The 19,333-nt window shown below is 33.0% G+C and overlaps 1 protein-coding gene and 1 pseudogene across 2 annotated transcripts in view; both read right to left on the bottom strand.

Moving 5' to 3' along the window:
• Positions 1-19,333, bottom strand: part of KHDRBS2 (KH RNA binding domain containing, signal transduction associated 2) — a 498,248-nt gene that overhangs the window by 199,063 nt on the left and 279,852 nt on the right. The gene's annotated exons all lie outside the window — the stretch shown is intronic.
• Positions 8,158-8,276, bottom strand: LOC112474789 (annotated as a pseudogene).

The following is a 19,333-nucleotide window of genomic DNA, read 5'->3' as shown; positions in this document are numbered from 1 at the left end:
CCCCCTTCCTCAAACATTTTTAGAATTTATTCTGCAAACTCCAACTGGGAGAAGGGAGTCATTTAATTGTTCCATTAAGAACATGCTCTAGAATTCATCAACATTAGTTCTGTGCCCTGTATTGAGTTTATAACCTGATTTGTTTTCATCTCAAATAGGGAAATTATAGGGTCTCAAGAGGTGAAGATAGCCAAAGGAGCTTCAGTTTTCTTTTGTTTCCTATAAAATGTAGCTTCAAGCAACATCTGGATACTATTTACAATGTTCCTGTCCTTTGTCTGATGGTGAGATTCTTATTCTGTTCTAAAGACCTAGAGTAACCCCAGCACAGACTCATATCATTTAGAAGTGGGGACAGAAAGCAGTGTTTCTGTTGAACCTGTATAAACATAACAAGACGAAAAACTGAGAAGGGAGCACTTGGGACTGTTTCATTGCTTGGCTCAGGGAAGAATATATTATTATTAAATATATTAACATTATGTAGATTAAATATATTAAATACACTTATTTGTTTATATATCTGTTCCAGGTACTGAAGATATAGTAAACAAGAGAGTCCTCACTGAGCTTACCTTCTAATGTGGGGAAATAGATTCAAAGAAAGCAAACAAAGGAAATAAGCAAGTTTATTTCAGACAGTAAAATGCTATAAAAAAAAAGAACAGGGCAACATGGCCAAGGAAGGGTAGAAATTGGCTTAGATGAGAAGTCAGCCACAGTCTCTCTGAAGAGGTAATACAGGAACTGAGACCTGCCAAAAAAGGAGACTGTCATGTGAGGACCTGGATCACTAATCTTCCAGGTAGCTGGACTGCAAAGGCAGTGAGCCCGGAAGGAACAGAGCCTCTTTTAATGACCAGCGAGAATGCAAGTGCATGTATATCAAGAATTTAGTGAGCAAGAAAGAGAATGGTATTAGGTCAGATAAGCAGGCAGGGGCTAGATCATGGAAGTCCTTCTTGTTTTTAGGCTAAAGAGGATATTTCAGCTGCTATGAGAAAAATGGGGTAAAGTCTAACTGGAGTGGAACCCAGGAGAGGGGTTAAGACACTATTGTAGCAGTATATATATATACACTGGCTACTGCAGTCATCCCTACTGTTACCATGGAAAGTAGTGGAGAGAAACAGCCATTAAATAACTGCAGATATAGTTGCAGGCAGAACTGGCAAAGATTGCTGATAGATTAGATATGGAGAGTTATTAAAAAGTGGCCTCAAAGTTGACTCCTAGATTTTTGATCTTTGCAACTGATTTGGTGGTGTCATCACTGAGATGGGAAAGATAGTGAATGTGAGTTTCCCTCTTGTCTCTCTCCATTCTTTAAAAGGAAATCAGATGTTTCTCAACAAGGAGCCTTTTTAATTTGGTGATTTCTAAGGTGTGATATGATTCTCTCCTATGTGAGTAGCCTATCTTCTGGGCAGACATGCAAATCTTTAAGAACCTTGATTAAGAAAACATAAAAGAGACAAAAGACATAGTTGTTAATCATAAAAGGAAAAAATAAATATCTTTACATGAAGGCTTCTAGGGATCAAAAAGAAAGGTGAAAAGTTAGAGAACAATTCGGGCAGATTTCCATGTATAAAGTTATGAAGCTAGGACAGAAAAATGATAGGGCTAAGGAATAGTTAATGATATTACAAAAGTATCATGTCTGAAGTGGACAGTAGAAGGGTGTGTGGATGGAACATAGTTTGGAAGACTGGAGCCTTGTGTTCTCAAGACAATTAGTACTCTCAGATTGGCATCACCATGGGCAGGCTTTAGAAAGATCCCTCAGGAACATGGATGACGGACTAGAGCTGGAGGAATGTCATTCAGTTCGCCTACAGAAACAGAATTACTGTAGAAGACTTTTATAGCAGTCCAGACATGAAACAGTGAAGGATAGAATGAGGAAAGAATTCAAGTTTTACTCTTAACTAGTTTTGTCTCTTTGAACAACGTATTTCTGGCCTAGTTTTCAGATGTGGAAAATAAAAAAGTGTTTCTGATGATCCAACTGAATAATCTCTGAGATATCTCCACCAGACTTTCTCAGGAAGAAGGCTGCTGTGGATATCAGCATAAGGGCATGGTACTGGATTTTTACTTTCCTACTGTAGAATCAAAATACAAATGATTAAGATCCTAGGTACACTTGTAAAAGTGCTGTCTCCTTGTTCATTTATATATAATTATTATTATATATAATTTCTTCTTAAGACACATAGATAACACTTTGCTTTGCAAGCCATCTCATTCTATATATTTTTTGATACAAAGTCTCTGAGATAAATAGAAAAAAATTTTAAAAAAAGATTTAAAAAATAGTATTAACAAATCCTCTTGAGGAGAGAAAGAGAATGTTTTAGAGACATTCTCTTTCTTGGGTTTGTTGTACCAGCCTTAATGCTGGTATAGACTATGAATTGCAGTTGGAGTCTTAGAACTAGTGGCAGTAAAGGGCTTTTGTGGTTATTAAACACCTCAACTTTACTCAGGCATTTAGCAAACCACAAAAACCATTAATTGGCTGTCTTCTGCACCATCACGGATATTGCTTCCAAAGTATCAGTAAGTACAGAGCAGATCTATGGTTCTCTTTCTTCTATCACTCTCCAGATAATTTATAGATTAGAAATACATACCCACATATATTGCTTTTACAATGAAAAAAAAAATTCTTCCAGGAGGTCTGATTTCGAAAGTTTTCGAAAACACGCTTAATTCTAAACTTAATTGGCCTGATGCTTGAAAACCATCCATTTTGAGGCTTAGAACTTAATTTGAGTGATTTTCGCATGGCTTTGTTCTGAAACGCTAAAAAGATATCTGTAAAATCTTGTTGGCTTATAGACCTATATTATTCTAAGTTATTGATGTTTATACAGACTGAGGTGAGCATGCGAAGGAAGATAATCCAACTCTTGCCAAATTACTCTGGTGGTTCCTCTAAATTATTTGCTATGCAACTAGAGTTTTAATTTCCACCTAAACGTTTAAGATATATCAACTTCTGTTCTGTCTCTATTTAGGATATAATTGTAGTATACTTACATATACAAATCAATAGTGGATGAATTGTCCAGTCCTGCATAACTAAGCATTACAAAGAAACATTTATTTTCATTATCACTATCAATGCAATATTGATTTGAAAACTAATAAATACAAAAAATGATTCAGGATAAATTAAAAACTCAATCAGGATTTCAAGAAAATGAGAACACAAGCCACATACTGGGAAAAAAATATTTGCAAAAAACATTTCTGATAAAGGACTGTTATCCAAAATATACGACGAAGTCTTCAAACTCAACAATAAGAGAAAAACAAAATGGACAAAAGATCCAAACAGATACTTCACCGAAGAGTATATACAGATTACAAATAAGCATATGAAAAGGTGCTCAACATCGTATGCCATTAGTCAGCTGTACATTAAAACAACAAAGAGAACACACCTATGAGAATGGCAAAAATCCAATATTGACACTAAATGATGGTGAGTATGTAAACCAACAGGAATTATCACTTATTGCTGGTGGGAGTGCAAAATGGTACAGCCACTTTAGAAGACAGTTTGGTAATTTCTTACAAAACGAAATATACTCTTACCATACAATCCAGCAATTGTGCTCCTTGGTATTTACCCAAAGAAGCTGAAAACTTATGTCCACACAGAAACCTGCACACAAATGATTATAGCAGTTTTACTCATAATAAGCAAAACTTGGAGGCAACCAAGATGGTGAATGGATAAACAAACTGTGGTATATCTAAACAATGGAATATTATTCTGCACTTAAAAAAAAAAAAAAAAAATTGAGCTTTCAAGCCATGAAAAGACTTGGAGGAAACTTAAATATGTATGAAAGTAGCCAATCCAAAAAGGCTACAAACTATGTAATTCCAACTGTATGACATTATGAAAAAAGCAGAATTATGGACATCGTGAAAGGATCAGTGGTTGCCAGAGGTTAGAGGAGAAGGAGAGACAAATAGGTAGAACACTGACAATTTTAGGGCCATGAAACAATTCCGTTTATTACAATACTGGTAGATACGTATCTTGGTCCATTCAGATTAGTATAACAGAAGATCATAAACTGAGTGGTTTATAAAGAACAGAAATTTATTTCTCATAGTTCTGGTTCATATATGGACTTATTGTATTCTGAGTCCTCTCACATGGCAGAAGTCCTCGCATGGCAGAAGGGATGAGGGGTGAGAGATCTGTCTGAGGTCTCTTCTAAGGGCATTAATTCATGTATGAGGGCTCCAACTTCATGATCTAATCACCCAAAGTCTCACTTCCTGATACTATCACCTTCAGGATTAGGATTTCAACATATGAATTTCAGGGCGATATAAATATTTGGTCTAGAGCAATACAAGTCACTATACATTTGTCAAAACCCACAGAATGTACAACACCAAGAGTGAACTCTAATGTAAACTGTAGACTTTGGGTGATAGTGCTGTGGCAATATTGGCTCATCAACTGTAATAAATGTACCACTATGATGGAGAATGTTGATAATGGGGGAATCTATGCATGTGTGAGGGCTGACAACATATGGGAAATCTCTGTACCTTGCTCTCAATTTTGTTGTGAACCTAAAACTGCCCTAAAAGTAAAGTGTATTAAAAAAGGTTAATTAGGATATTATTTTGATTGCATGATTGAAATAAATATTATTTTTTACCAAGTTGAAACAACCTATACAAGCTTAAAAAATCATGGTGCTAGATAATGGTGCTCATCATCAGAGGCAGAAGGCTGCTCAAGCCTCTTCCATATGCACTGAAGATCTCTAAGGAGCCCTATGTGCATCATGAACATACTGAATTCATCTTTATTGCACCTCAGTGAATGATAAAGGGTTGGAGGATTATAACTCTCATTTACAGAATCAGAGGTTAAATGAAGAATAGAAGGCAAATCACAAGCAGGGATTTAATGGTAGAAAACATTTTAAATGTCTTATATTTCTCATCATTATGCCAGTTAAATTGTTCCTATTTCATTTTCCTCTTGTTCTGAGATCCTGTCAGCCTAGACCTATTCAGAAATTAAGCATGCTGAAATCAAAATAGCATAGATTTCTGAATCAGAGCTCCAAGTCCCTTACTCTACATACATTATTATGGGCTAGACGGGGGCTATCTATCCTAATCATTGTGTTCTTCTAAAAAACAGAAAAGGAAATCAAAGACTATCATTACCTTGTTGGTAAATTGGTATTGCTGCTGCTGTTGTTGATTGTGGTGTTTGTTGGTGGTGGTATAAGAGTGTGTTTGACATGTGTGTAAAATGTATGTATATTAGTTGTCTGACTAATAGATTGGCCCAGGTAAGCAAATGATACAGATAATTATAGAAATTGGATAGGCTACTTTCTAGGTCGGAAGAGAGGAATTCTGAGCTCTAGTTTGAATTCTGTCTGTGTAACATACAACTCACCTTTCTTCTATCTACTACCTATTTTATTATTTCTAAATAAATAAATGACTGAATAAATGAATGAATGAATGAACTTCTGAATATTTGAAGACAGCTCAAACTATATTGTGAGCCTCCAGGTAACATATTATTCTCACACATGTACATTTACATGTGTGCTGCATAAAATTAAAAATACAATGAAAACTGAGGGCAATGACCAGGTAAATGGAAAAGCAGAAAAAACAGCAGCCCAGAGTTTATTTGGAATACGTGATTATGCAAAAATTTTTAAAAATTCAAAAGGCATCTAAAGAAGTCAGGAAAGGGTTAGCAAGAGCAACAGAAGTGTGACTCAGGGCACAGATAAATGGGGCTGAGTAACTTACATTAAAACAAAATGGGCAATAAATGGTAGTATAGTCATTTGTCGGTACGTTGGAAATCGACTGTACAAAGCTTGATGACATCTAAATGCACAGTGTGAAGAGATGAAACTGTTATGTCAAAATTATTCATGTAAGCCAGCTAGCACATAAGGTATTTTTTTTTTTTAGCTTTTATGCATTGGCTAGTTCTTGCATAATTTCTATTTGTAGATACATGACTACAATATGATCTTTCATATAGTGCCTCCGTTTTAAAAAGTAGTCTTTTGTCTAATTTCTTCACTTTGAATTATTTCTGGCCACATTCACTGTGACTTATAATCTAAAAAGAATAACCACTAAACTATCACACTTTTCCAAATTCTGAAAACCATTGGCCTACTTAAGAAATAAGAAGAGAAGACCTACCTTCTTCTCTCTGTGGGAGCTAAAAGTCTGGTATTCTCCATGTGGGGCCCTATCTCTGGGTCTTTCAGAGGGACCTGGGGTGAAATATCACTTCAGTACATTTCTCTCCCCTTCTATAATTCTGAGAGTAGTGTGAGAAAATCTCTTTTTATGTGTTTTGAGTTGAAACAAAAATCAATTTCTACTCAAAAAAATAACACAAGACACTAAGAGCTTAAAAAAGATAAAAATCTGAGTGTAGCATGTACAATGGTAGCATTTAGGTTTTTAATTTCAGGATAAAACAATTGTGGGTGCCATGCCAATTTTCAGAAGTTAAATTTTAAAACTGTGAGCAAAAAAGAAATTATATTATTGTATTAATGTATTATCGTATTGGACTCTGGAAAGAGGATGTCAGGTAGCAATTATGAATGTGTGGTCCCACTGCCGGAGTCAGATTGAGGCATTGACATTTATTATCTGTGTGGCTTAATTTAAAACGTTAAGCCTTAGGGGCCTAAATTTTCTTATCTATAAAATGGGATTAATAATAGCAATAAACAAGAGTAAAACTTTCGGGATTAAATAAATTAACATACGTAAATTGCTAAAATGGTGTCTAGTACATGCTGGGCATATGATAAATGTTAGCTATTATTTTCCCCATGTAGTTTACAGAGTCCTCTATTTTGATATACACCACCTATTTGAAATGATAAGGTCAGTCTGTTGTATCCACCTTATTGTATTTCTTTGAAGAATTTTAGCTTAAAAGGGAATTCCAAAGTGTTACATATATGTAAGTACATTCTATCCCATATTTTTTTAAAATGGTGAAATATCTTCAAACTACAGTAAATTATAAAATATGAGAAATTTGTTTTAGGCTATTTATTTTTGAAAAGTTTAGGCTTTGGGTGAGAATGTATTACAGGGCAAACCCTGATTTGAACTCGGGAAGATTCATAGTCATGAATCAGTTTAGGGCTGCTTCTTCATACAGTACATTTAATCAAAAGTCACATCTGAAACTATTTTCAACTGAGTATCTGGAAAAAATCCAATCCTAAAAAAGTCTGCAGCCAGATCATATTTCTACTCAGTGATCATAATATCATTAGTATAAAATGCAGGTCTACAGAAGACAAATATAACAAAAACACTGACATTTAATAGAAGGGTTTGCAGAAATACAGCTGGGAAGAAAGTGAAATACTTACGATGAAATAGAAGACTCATGCAAATCACTCCATAAAAGTGAAAATAAATAAAAGGTCAACATAAGCCAAAACAGTTAATGGGGGAAGGGGTATTACCCATTTCAAAAATAAGAAAAATTTTTGAATAAGAAAGAAAATTAAAAAAGCAAAGAAAAGTTTCAAAAAAAAAAGAATATGCAAGACAAAAGTTTTAAATTCAATTCACTTAGGAAGATGTATAAACAAGGAAAACACAAAGTATCATCAGTTCATTAGTTCAAATCAGGAGTCTCATTTTAAATTGCATGGTATTATCCTTGGGCAATGAGCAACACAGCTTAAAGCTCCAGGATATGTTAAAGTATTTTTAAATGTTCCTGTATTTTCCAGTGTCTTATTTTCATAATAAATGTTAAATTGTCCCTATCACCAAGTGTTCTTTTAGCATTTATTTACTAATTAACTTTTTTGCAATTCTAGATAAACAGTATATTCTATTAACTTTCCAAGTTTCATTATACAGACATTAAGTGGCCTTCTTTATTGATTTTCTTTCAATGTGTATGTGAATATTTTATCAAATTACTTAGACACTTGTTGGCAACATTCCTGGGATTTTTATTTTCATTCATTTATTTATTTATTTATTTATTTATTTATTTATTTAGCAAGGCGACCCTTGGTTTACCTCAAAGATTGCAAGGACCTTGTCAGTTTATAATCTCTTAATTTTTACTTTTTATGTCTACAGCACCTGGTCTTCCTAGGTGGTCTCCCATCCAAGTACTAATCAGGCCCGACCTTGCTTAGCTTCCGAGATCAGACAGTTTCGGGCTTGTTCAGGGTGGCATGGCCGTGGACTGCAGATTTTTTTTTAAATACACATCTTCAGACTTTCTACATGGTTCGTATTATTCATATTATTATCAAAAGGATAGTAAAATGCTTATTCCCCACAAATTTGCTAACAATGATAAGTCATCATCTTTTTTTTTTTCCCATCTATATGGATAAAAAATTTTAACTCATGATGAATACTTTTTTTAGCCATTTGGATTGCCAACTTTCTGAAGAGCCTATTTATTCTTCTATTGGGTTATTCTTAATTTTTAGGTATCTACTTGTAGAGACTTCTGTTTCAAACCAAGATGAAATAACTGAGAACAGATTTACCCTCCTATCTGGAAAAAAAAGTAAAAAAAAAAAAAACCAAAAATTAAAAAAAACTCCAATAGTTTCAAAGCATTGGACTTTAGGCAGCCAAGAATAGATCCTTGAGTAATGGGAAACAAATGAGGTCAAGTTCTATGATTACAGCCTTGAGAAAGTCTTCAAGCCATGATATAGGGAAGATTAATCCAGACAGAGCCCAGAAAACTTCCTCAGGTGTAGATACATTTTTGAGAGTCCAAGGAGTCCCTGGTTGCTACAGCTCCCAGGAAAGAGTAATAAAGAGTTGCAAAAATAAACAACTCTGAAAATCTGAAGAGGACCCCTTTTGAGTATTCAACATAGTCCTCGTCAGTGCCTCTGTGAATAGGAACATCCTGGGTCCAAGAAAAGAAATACAGAAAACTAGAAGAAATAGTCCACATTTTCCACATGGGACCAGAAGTGGAGGCTGACTGACTACACTAGAAAACTTAAATTATGGGACATTGGGTATGGTGCTCAGAAGGGTCTTTTGTCAGTGGTGGGAAATAATTAGCCCTAGATTAAACAGCTCTCTGACCTTGCCTAATAAATTTGAAAAGACATGATAGAATCAGTTTACAAGTAACTTAACAACATTCTAGAATAAAGTTGACGAATACTTACAGTAATAAAAATTCAGTACTTAATAAGGTAAGATTTATAATGTCTAGCAATCAATCTAAAATTACCATGCAAAGAAAAGTAAAATATAAACAATAATCAGGAGAAAAAATTAATGAATTGAAACAGATCCAGAATGGATAAAAATATTAGAATTAGCTGTGAAAGATATTAAAATAGTTTTTATAAACTGTATTCCATTTAATGAAACAGATAAGTAGACATGGGGGGGAGGCCTAAATTGAATTTCTAGAGGTGAAAATTAGAATGTCTGAAATGAAAAATATACTAGATAGAATCATGACAGATTAGACACTGCAGAAAAAAAGATGAATGAACTTGAAGACACAATAGAGACTTTCCAAAATGAACACCAAAGATAAATAAGAATTAGAAAAAAAATGAACAGAAAAGAGAAGTCATGAATTACTAATATCAGGAAAAGGAGAGGTAATATCACTACAGAGTATACAGATATTAAAGAGAATGGAAATATTATGAACAAATTGATACCAAAAAATTAAACGACTTAGATGAAGTACAAACTCTTTGAAACACAAAAGCTACCAAAGTTCACTTAAGATGATACAGACAATAGATAACTCACATAGAATTTTTTTCTATTAAAGATATTGAATTTACAGTTAAAAATCTTGAAACAAAGAAAAATCCAAACTCAAATGTCTTCATTTATAAAATTTACCAAACATTTACAAAAGAAATACTAATTCTCCACAAACTCTTTCAGAAATTTGAAGAATATGGAATATTTGTCTGACCAAAAAATAAAATAATAAAAAAAAAATAAAACCTCAGCAGCATAGAAATAGAAGCAAACTTGCTTAACCTGACAAAAAGGACCTATGAAAAACTGACAACTAATTATCATATTAATGATGAAAGAATGAATTATCCTAAGATTAGAGAAAGGGCAAGTCATCTTGTACCACTTCTATTCAGTGCTATACTGGAGGTTCTGGCTAATGAAACAGGGCAAAGAAGAGATAAAATTCATGCATGTTGGAATGAAAGAAGTTAAACTGCTTTTGTTCGCAGATGACATATTCATCTATGTAAGGAATCTAACTGAATTTACTAGAAAGTTAATAGAAGCCATGAATGAGTGAATTCAGGAATACTGTAAGATATAAACTACATATAGAAAAATAACTACATATAGAAAACTGTTTCTTTGAAGTAGCAACAAATAATTAGAAATTGAAAACACAAAAACATACCCTTTACAGTAGCATCAAAAATATGAAATAATCTTGCAAAAGATGTGAAAGACCTGTACACTGAAATTTAGAAAACTCTGCTGAGAGAAATTAAAGAAAACAAATTAATGGAGAGATATACCATGTCATGTGTTAGAAGACGCAATGTTGTTAAGTGGTCAATTCTCCTCAAATTGTTTTATTTATTTAATGCAACCTAATCTATACTGTCATGCTAGGGATAGTAAGTGGGCCATGGAGATAGCTGAGAGAAATAGATTTTTATAAAGGGTCATAAGAAAAATTTAGGAAGTGGAGATATATTTCACAGATGCATACATGTGCCAACATATCAAACTGTCCACTTTAAATAGGTACAATTTTTTAAATCAATTATACTACAATAAAGTTGATTTTAAAAATGTAGACATTTTATATTATGACTATTAATCCTTAAACTGTGATGAATAGTAAAATTTTTTGAAGTCTAACATTGTTCTTCAGATTTTATATCTTTACTATATTTATTTTTATTAATATATAGATAAATGTCTAACGAGATGAAATTATCTAGTCTTATTTATAAAATTTGAGACTTTGGGTTACACGAAAATAATGGCAAAAACTAAAGTTATGTAAATATTCTCTCATTCTATTTATTATTTATTTTAGATTTTATTCAATTTAGAATTTATTAGTGCATTAATTTATTAATTAGAAATAGCTAAATATGTTAATTATTATACATTTGATCATTATTACTAGTGATTGTACAGAAATACATAACTTAAAACATGGAAAATGATAGTTAAGCTTAATTATCCTTACATTTGCTTTTTTTACTTATTGATTAAGTCATGCATTTAATATTTATTGAGAGTCTATAAGGTATCAGCACAAGAGAGTCAAGAGTGAAGTAAACTGACAAACGTTCTTGCCTGAAGTGAGGTAAAAATTTCATGTTGAGAGAGTGATAGACGACAAATTAAAAAGTAAAATAAATCATGTGTTTTGATATATTATGTTGAATCTTAAATACGTGATATGTGCTATATAAGTAAAATGTGAGGTATGTGTTATATTAAAAAATAAAACAGAGAAAGGAAAAAGAATTCCAAGAGGGTGGCAGGAATTTCAATTTTTAAATAGGGTAAAATCAGGAAAGGCCTCATGAGGTTACTCGTGAGCTGAGACTCACAGGGCAAATGAAGAGATGTGGATGAAGGGCTTTGTGGGATGCGGAAACAGCAAAGGCATAGGTTTTGTGGTGGGACCGTCCATGCCTGCTGTGTCTGTGAAATATCGGTGAGGCCAGCGTGGCTGGAGCAGACTTTGGCTTTTACTCTAACTAAACTAGGAATCACTAGAAAGTTTTAAATAGAGAAGTACTATGATATGTATGCTTTAAAAGGATCACTAGGTCTGCTGTGCTGAGGACAGGCTGTGTGCAGGATGAAGGCCCAGGGCAGATGAAGGCAGAACAGTTATGACACAATAAACTGTTTATTGTAGCCTAGCAGCATGGTACCCAGACAAATCAGTCACATGGAAATAAAGCCAAATCAGGTGGAGACTCGTTTTATGTAGTCAATAGCCACTCATTATTTTTCTAATTGCAATTAGACCACTCTCCTTAGCTCCATACTGGTAACTAGGTAGGGTGGTCGGACATTATGGGAAAGATTAATTATATCAAGGGCATAATATGGGCTTGAGTTTAAAACAGTTAATACTAATGTTAAGCCATTTAATTCTTTCACTTAAATGAGCATCTTTCTTATAATGTGGTGCCTGAAACAACATGTAGCCTCGTAACAGAATTGGTTGACATTAGAACTTACAAAATTATCTTGCTAAAAGAGCGATCACTGATTTCCAACAAAAGGCAGAAAAATTGAGATGTTCTGTTTTATAGGTATGTATTGTGTGCAGTGGTTTGCACACTGTTTTAAGTCACTACTTAAGTGATATTATCAAGTTTACATCGATATTTGTACAATACGCACTTTCTGAAAAGACAAAGCAAGACTCAAAATTAGTGCTCTAGAAGTGTTGAGGAATAATTTACTACTTTGTAAAAAGATATTGGACACATACTGTGTGCCAGTAATAAAGGAATCTCTTGCAGTACAAAGATAAATATTATCTTTTCTTCAAGAAATTAGTAGTTTTGTGGAGAAATAAAATTTCTAGTAAAGATGAGCACGTTAGTATTACTTCAGACATTTATTGAGCACTTGCTGTGTGCTAGGCATTTTGTTGCATGTATTATATCTCCAATCATCACATATCTATAAGGTAGGTAGTATGTTATTGCCATTTTAAGAATGCAAAAACTGACACAAGTTAAATGACATATCTATAATTAAACAGGGATTGGATTTTATAAATAATTGTAAAAAGTACTTTGGTGTTATATAAGAGTACCATAGGTTTACAGAGGGAGGTTCCAAGAGTATACAGAAACTACAGTAAAGAAAGGAAGTAATGTGGATTGGATCCTGGGTGACAGAAAAGAGGCAAAGAATATGACAGAAGGACTCATATGTGAAAAGGGACAATTTATTATTTTTTAAAGAACTAGGTAAGAAGTGTTAATCATTGCTGGATGGTGATGTAAGAGTGGGTGAGCTTAGATGGAGCAGGAACTCGGCTTGGTAAGGTAATTTGGCGAGGGAGTTGCCAAGGTTTTTTAAGTCGAGTGTAAGTGTTTTAGAAAGACAATGGATTGAAAAAGTGTAGAATTTTCTCCTGAGGTAGTAACTGCATAACATGCTGCGAGATGGACAGCAAGCAAGTGGAGGACAAATCTGAAAATACTAAACCAGGGAGGAGTGGTGCTCCCAGATGAGTGCTCAAGTCTGAATCATTGCACTTAAGGGGCTGCAGCAAACTCAAGTATTATAGGTGAGAGGTTCTGTGAGGCGGCTGGGATTTGGGATTATTGGCCTGGAGATCTCTGGTATCAGGTAGGATGGGCACTGAGTCTATGGGTTTGAAATTCAGGAGAGAATCTGAAGCAAGATTTTATGGTGTTGTCAGCAAGTAGGTGGGAATCAGAGCGAAAAGAGTAAAGGATGTTGTCTAGAAAGAAAAACTTTAAATAAAGAAAAACAAATGGGCCATAGACTAGACACCATTTTCCTGGATTTTTATCTTTTTTTTTTTTTAAGTCACTTCTCATGTGTATAAATAAGTGGGAAAGGGTTTCAAACAAGTTTCTAGTTTTCTGACTTCATTCACCACCCCTATCATCCTTAGTATTCATCGTCTAGTGCTTTTTCCAGAAGTATCTGGTTGACACATATAGCTGAAGAGAAATTACCTAAAATTTGGAAAAGGACAGGCTTTACATTACTGACTTTGTCAATTAATAGCTAGCTGAACAGGAAAATGTGCTAAAAATTTCAGAGATAACAATGATGACAACAACAACTAATAATAATAATAATAATAATAATAATTTCTTACAGAGTTGTTAGGATGAGTGATAACGTAAAATAGTAGGTTTGTAGACTTATTTTACAAAATATAGTAAAATAACTGCTATATGCTAATGATTGGGGTTATTGTTACCCTTCTAAAAAGTTTCAAAGTCAAATATCTTGGGGCTATCATACCTTTTTAAATAAATAGAATTTCATCCCATTACCTCCAAAGTAAAATTTCCTTAAGTGACTAGTTTAAAAATTTGATTGTCCGAACTCCCCAAATTGTGTCCTTTGAACACTATTTGGTGGGCCAAGAGAGTCTCGTGACCACATTCATAATCACTTTAAAAACACAGGTTAATTCAATTCATGACAAACAGATGAAAATATGTTGTAATGTATATACTGCATAATGTACATCTGCTGTACAGAAATGGAAACTGCTGTACAGAAATGGAAACACACAAGGTTGAGATATTTATTTCAAATCTTACAGTTGAGTTTTGCAATCAGCTATAAATTGTAGTATCTGATAGTTCTGTACCTACAAATAAAGTAGGTTCTGAGAACAGCTAATTATTGGGATTTGTTTCACAGATGGAGAGATTGACACCATTGACCTTTTCTCACAGAGCTTTGCCAGTCTTGGATACTCCCTACAATTGTAGTGGTTTCTGATGTCAGAGAAATACCAACTCAGTTTCACTCACTGCTTGACTGGTGAGCAAATCTAGTCTTATGTTTATCTCACTGTATAAAATGTTAAAACTTCCAGAGAAAAAAGGAAGTTTCTAATGGAAAACAATGTGATTGTTATCAAGTCAGATTTTGATTGCCTATTCAAATTCAGTATATAATATAGCAATTCTTTTTGGCTTCTACATTCAAATTCATACTTTTTAAAAAAAGTAATTGTAGTCCCTAAAACATATTAGTGCAAAATGCTAAGCAAAGCTGAATGAATTCTAGAGAAAATCATTCCTTTTTCCTCCTCCTTATTTACAACACTCCAATCCCCAGAGGAGAAAAACACCATTTTCATGATAAAATCATAAAATTGCTATGTAGAAACAAGTTAGTGAAGAGGAAATATGAGTCTGCTATTTGTATAATTTTCATTCTGTTGAGGCATGAGTATTTTAAGTTCTAAATTATTCATATTGTTACTCAATTTGATCGACTATCTCATACAATGACTTCATTCATTTTATTTAATCTGACTCACAATATTCTTTTCAGCATATTTTAAGATCATATAAACATAACAAATGTGCATTTTAGTTAGGCGTTAGCTACCATATGACATGGATTTAAAACAGAAAAACATACAGGTCGTTATATATATATATATTTTTTTTTTTAATTTTTTTGTTTGTTTAATTAATTAATTATTTTTATGGTGACATTGGTTAATGAAATCCAGTAAGTTTCAGGTGTACGATTTAACAGTAAGGCATATATATATTGCATTGTGTGTTCTCCTCCCATAGATTTCTTTCTGTCACCACACATTTGACCTCTCTTACCCCGTCTACCTCTCTCTCCCCTCTCCCACTTACCCTCTGGTAACCACTCATCTATTTTACACATCCATGAATCTCTTGTTCGTTTGCCTTGTTCATATATTTTCGCACTACAGGAAGAACAATTACTTGTACAGGCATATATGTTTTCTTCAGTTTTATCATGCCTGGTATTTCTGCCTATATGTTTAAGGCAAAGATAATTTCTGACCTATATCATAACTATAGCTCAAAAATAGTTTCATGATGCTTTTGAAAGATTATAAAACTAAGATTTTTTGTCAGGCTATAAAATTTATTTCCTTTCTTATTCTCTTTTCCATTATAACCACTATTTTTAAAGACTTCCAAAAACTCTTTGGCAGTGAAATTTAAAAGCAAACAGTGCTACTTATTAAAAAAATATAATATTTTAACAATTACATAAAATTTCAAGTCTTTTACCAGAAAATTTCTTTCCCCTAAAGAGAGCCGACAAAAGTTCCAAATTAGGCAAGGAAGTACAATACCAAGGGAAGGTTGAATACAGTACAGTTTTGCTCCTGTGTGGTTGTTAATGTCACCAGAAAATAGAGTGGGAAGAAGTGCTTAATGTAAGAAGCTATAAAGAAAATAGTCATTGGGAATTAGAAATTAGAACTCAGAAGTTTATCATTTCATTAGAATAACACATGCCAGCTCTGTGCTTGAGTGTATAACAACTTTCCCATCTGTTATCAAAGTATACCTTAGCAAATGGCAATGTATTTTGATATACAGTTCTAATAGTTCTATATAAATACTCAATCTTAAAATACTGGCAAATACTATTCTTTTTGCTCGTTAGTTTGTTTCTCGGAAGTATTTATTTTTTAAATATTTTAGAATAATAGTATGTTAGCCATTCTCACTAAATCAAACTTTTACAAAGTGATGCAAATTTTACTTGTCAATGACATTCATTTCTCATTGTTTGTATGCTTTATACACCATTTTGAGATATTCAAGTGTATTCATTTTTAAAAGTGTTAAACTAAGTTTGAAAAGCAATCAAAAGAAATATAACCGAGTAATGTCATGTTCTATCTGAATCAGATGTGTGTAAAGTGTTCTTTTTTACAAATAATTACCAGAAAAACCACTTTGGAAGATGATTCTAATTTTACTGATAGTTAAATCTTAAAAGCAAAATCTCCAGATTGATTTTTCATAGCTGAATTTAACATGTGTGGGTGTAGGCCAAAATCAAAAATTACCATCAGTTTTTCTACCTCCATGAATTTGGCTTAGAGAGCAGTTGATTACAGTACCTAATTTCCATCACTCAGTCATCTTAATAGCAATATAATAAGAGTGTGCCCAAAAGCCATTTTCTACCATCTGGATATCTATAGGTTGCTTATTAAGACCTCCTCAATCATTCACATTCAACTTACTAAGAAATAGGGGGAAAATTCTAGAGATATAGGGAAGATTTTAGCAATGTGTAATGTAGCACAGGAAAAGATAAAATTGCCTATTCAAATGAATTAATTTAGCAGGACTCTTTGATGTTATCGAGTTCTTGAACATTAACATAAAATATAACAAATTCGAATTCAAATTTGAGAACCACAGAAAACTAACAAAGTAAAAAAGATATAACTGCCCTTTAACAAATGTTTAAACAGAGGAACGTTAATCTGCATTTACTATAAATAGACTTGTAATATTTTCAAAATTGTTGGATGAAGCCATTGTTTGTATTAACTTTTTACATGAACATAAACGTCATCTTTCTGGGTTTCACAGTCTTCTTATCCATAAAATAACAGATCAAGATTATTTGATTATAACAACCCCAAATCTAACATCCTTACAGTTTGCCATCTCTATTTATAAAGTCAATGTAAACAGAAGTGTTGATAAATGGCCAAGTTCTTATAATTGACAATTCTAATAGGAAATGCTCAAGGAGAGTATTTTCCACCATCGTGGACTTTCTGAATTAACTGGAAGGTGATAATGGACTCCATAAATCCCTTAAAGAAATATGACTACTGACTTTAAGTTTAATGAGAATATATATATATATATATGTGTATATATATATATATACACACATATATATATATGTATGTGTGTGTGTGTATGTATATATATATATATGTATGTATGTGTATATATATGTGTGTGTGTGTGTGTGTGTGTGTATATACGTGTATGTACATATAATGTGTGTGTGTGTGTGTGTATATATATATACGTGTATGTACATATGTGAATCATAATGAAAACAAGTAAAGGGGTATTTAACTTAGGTTAGTTCATTAGTTGCCTGAAAAAGCTAAGTACCAGGTTTCATTAGAGCTTTGTGTCATTTCAATGTCTAGCCTAGTAATGTATTCCGTACTCAAAAAAGATAATTCAAAAGTAACACATGCAATTTTTCTAACCAGGTGGGTAAAAATAATCTGCTGACAGTTGTTGTTTCAAATGAGCAACTCTTTTGCATATTTGAAATATCTCCCCAATTTGACATAACAATGTGAATCAACAAATAATTAAATCACATTACACAGAAATAAAATCTTCTACATATACTTTTAATGGAAAAAAAAAGATATTTTAACATAAATATAAAAAGTTGTACCTGAAATACCACCCCTATATATTTTCATTGAGATTCACTCTAAGAAAATATAGTTTGATTCCTTTATATATTATCATATAGAGGTAAATAAGTTGATAAAGTGTATGATCACAGATCTATAACCTCTAATAGTAATTTGCTGAACATTTCTAGTAACTGAAGTTTTTATAAAGGTTAGAAGTTTTATAACTTTTATAAGGCTAAAAGAATACTACTACTAAAGAGAACTAAAAAAATTGAATGTTGGACTTAAGAACTGCTATTTGAAATTTTAAGGCTATATATACTCAGATATAGATATAGATATATAGGTAAAATCAAAGAAGTTACTTTAAGTAGTTTTATATGCTCACTTTTTTTTTAGTAATACAGAGGTTTAAATATAATTTCATGCTTTTGAGAGAGCATTGTAGAATAGCCAGCTCTTGAACCTCACAGAAAAGTAAGGTATTGCAGTGGTACAAGCCATCATAGAGTACAAGCTTGTCACAATCTCTTCTCCAGGACATACAGAAACATATCCAACAAGTTCTGTCTAACTAAATAGGCAGGTTCTCTTTTCTCTATAAATTGTGCAGTCCTAGCATGAATCTACTTATTCAAAGTTAGTCTTGATTTTAAAAAATTAGTTTTCTTAATTAACAGAAAACTGGCTAAAAATATCAGAATTTATTGTATTAGAAACTAAAAGAAACTGAACTTCACATTGTCAAAAGCTGTATTATTATTATTTTATATAAATGGAAAAATTCACTCAGGATTCCAAATTGGGTAACAGAAATTTAGAATTCAGGAATTATCTCAGATTTACTAGGGCAAAAGTTCAGAAGATTGAGAAAAGCCTAGAAGATTGAGTAAACTCTGGGCATATCAAACCTCTCCTTCTATTGCTTTCTAAGACTCTATTTTTTCATTTAAGGAATTTAAGTAGACTGCTGAGGATTGGGGCTGATGAACAGACCTCTGAAGAGAGAGCATGAGAATGCAAATGTTCCCTGAAAATCAGCATCCTTGGAATTTAGCAAAAGTCAGTAGACTTTGAATGAGAGATATTCTCAATGTGTACGTATCCTTCTCTTTCCTTTTGCTACTGCCAGTCTCTCCTCTGTCAGTTCTGTTCTCAACTAACAACAGGACAAGGTAGAAAGGACGATAACGACTGAGCACTATCCAGGTAGCAAAAGGATGACTCAGTGAAGCTCAGCACAGAGAAGTGGTGAGAGCGAGCACAGGGGCAACTTGGAGAAAGGGAGATGAGAAGTCCAACCAGGGAGTTCTTCAGAGGTCATTCCAGTACAACACATTGTGTTGGAGACTGTCA

The sequence above is a fragment of the Pteropus alecto genome, unplaced genomic scaffold (genome assembly GCF_000325575.1).
Source record: "Pteropus alecto unplaced genomic scaffold, ASM32557v1 scaffold7, whole genome shotgun sequence".
In the NCBI taxonomy this organism is placed as follows: Eukaryota; Metazoa; Chordata; class Mammalia; order Chiroptera; family Pteropodidae; genus Pteropus; species Pteropus alecto.
This window is presented reverse-complemented; position numbering and strand designations above follow the sequence as displayed.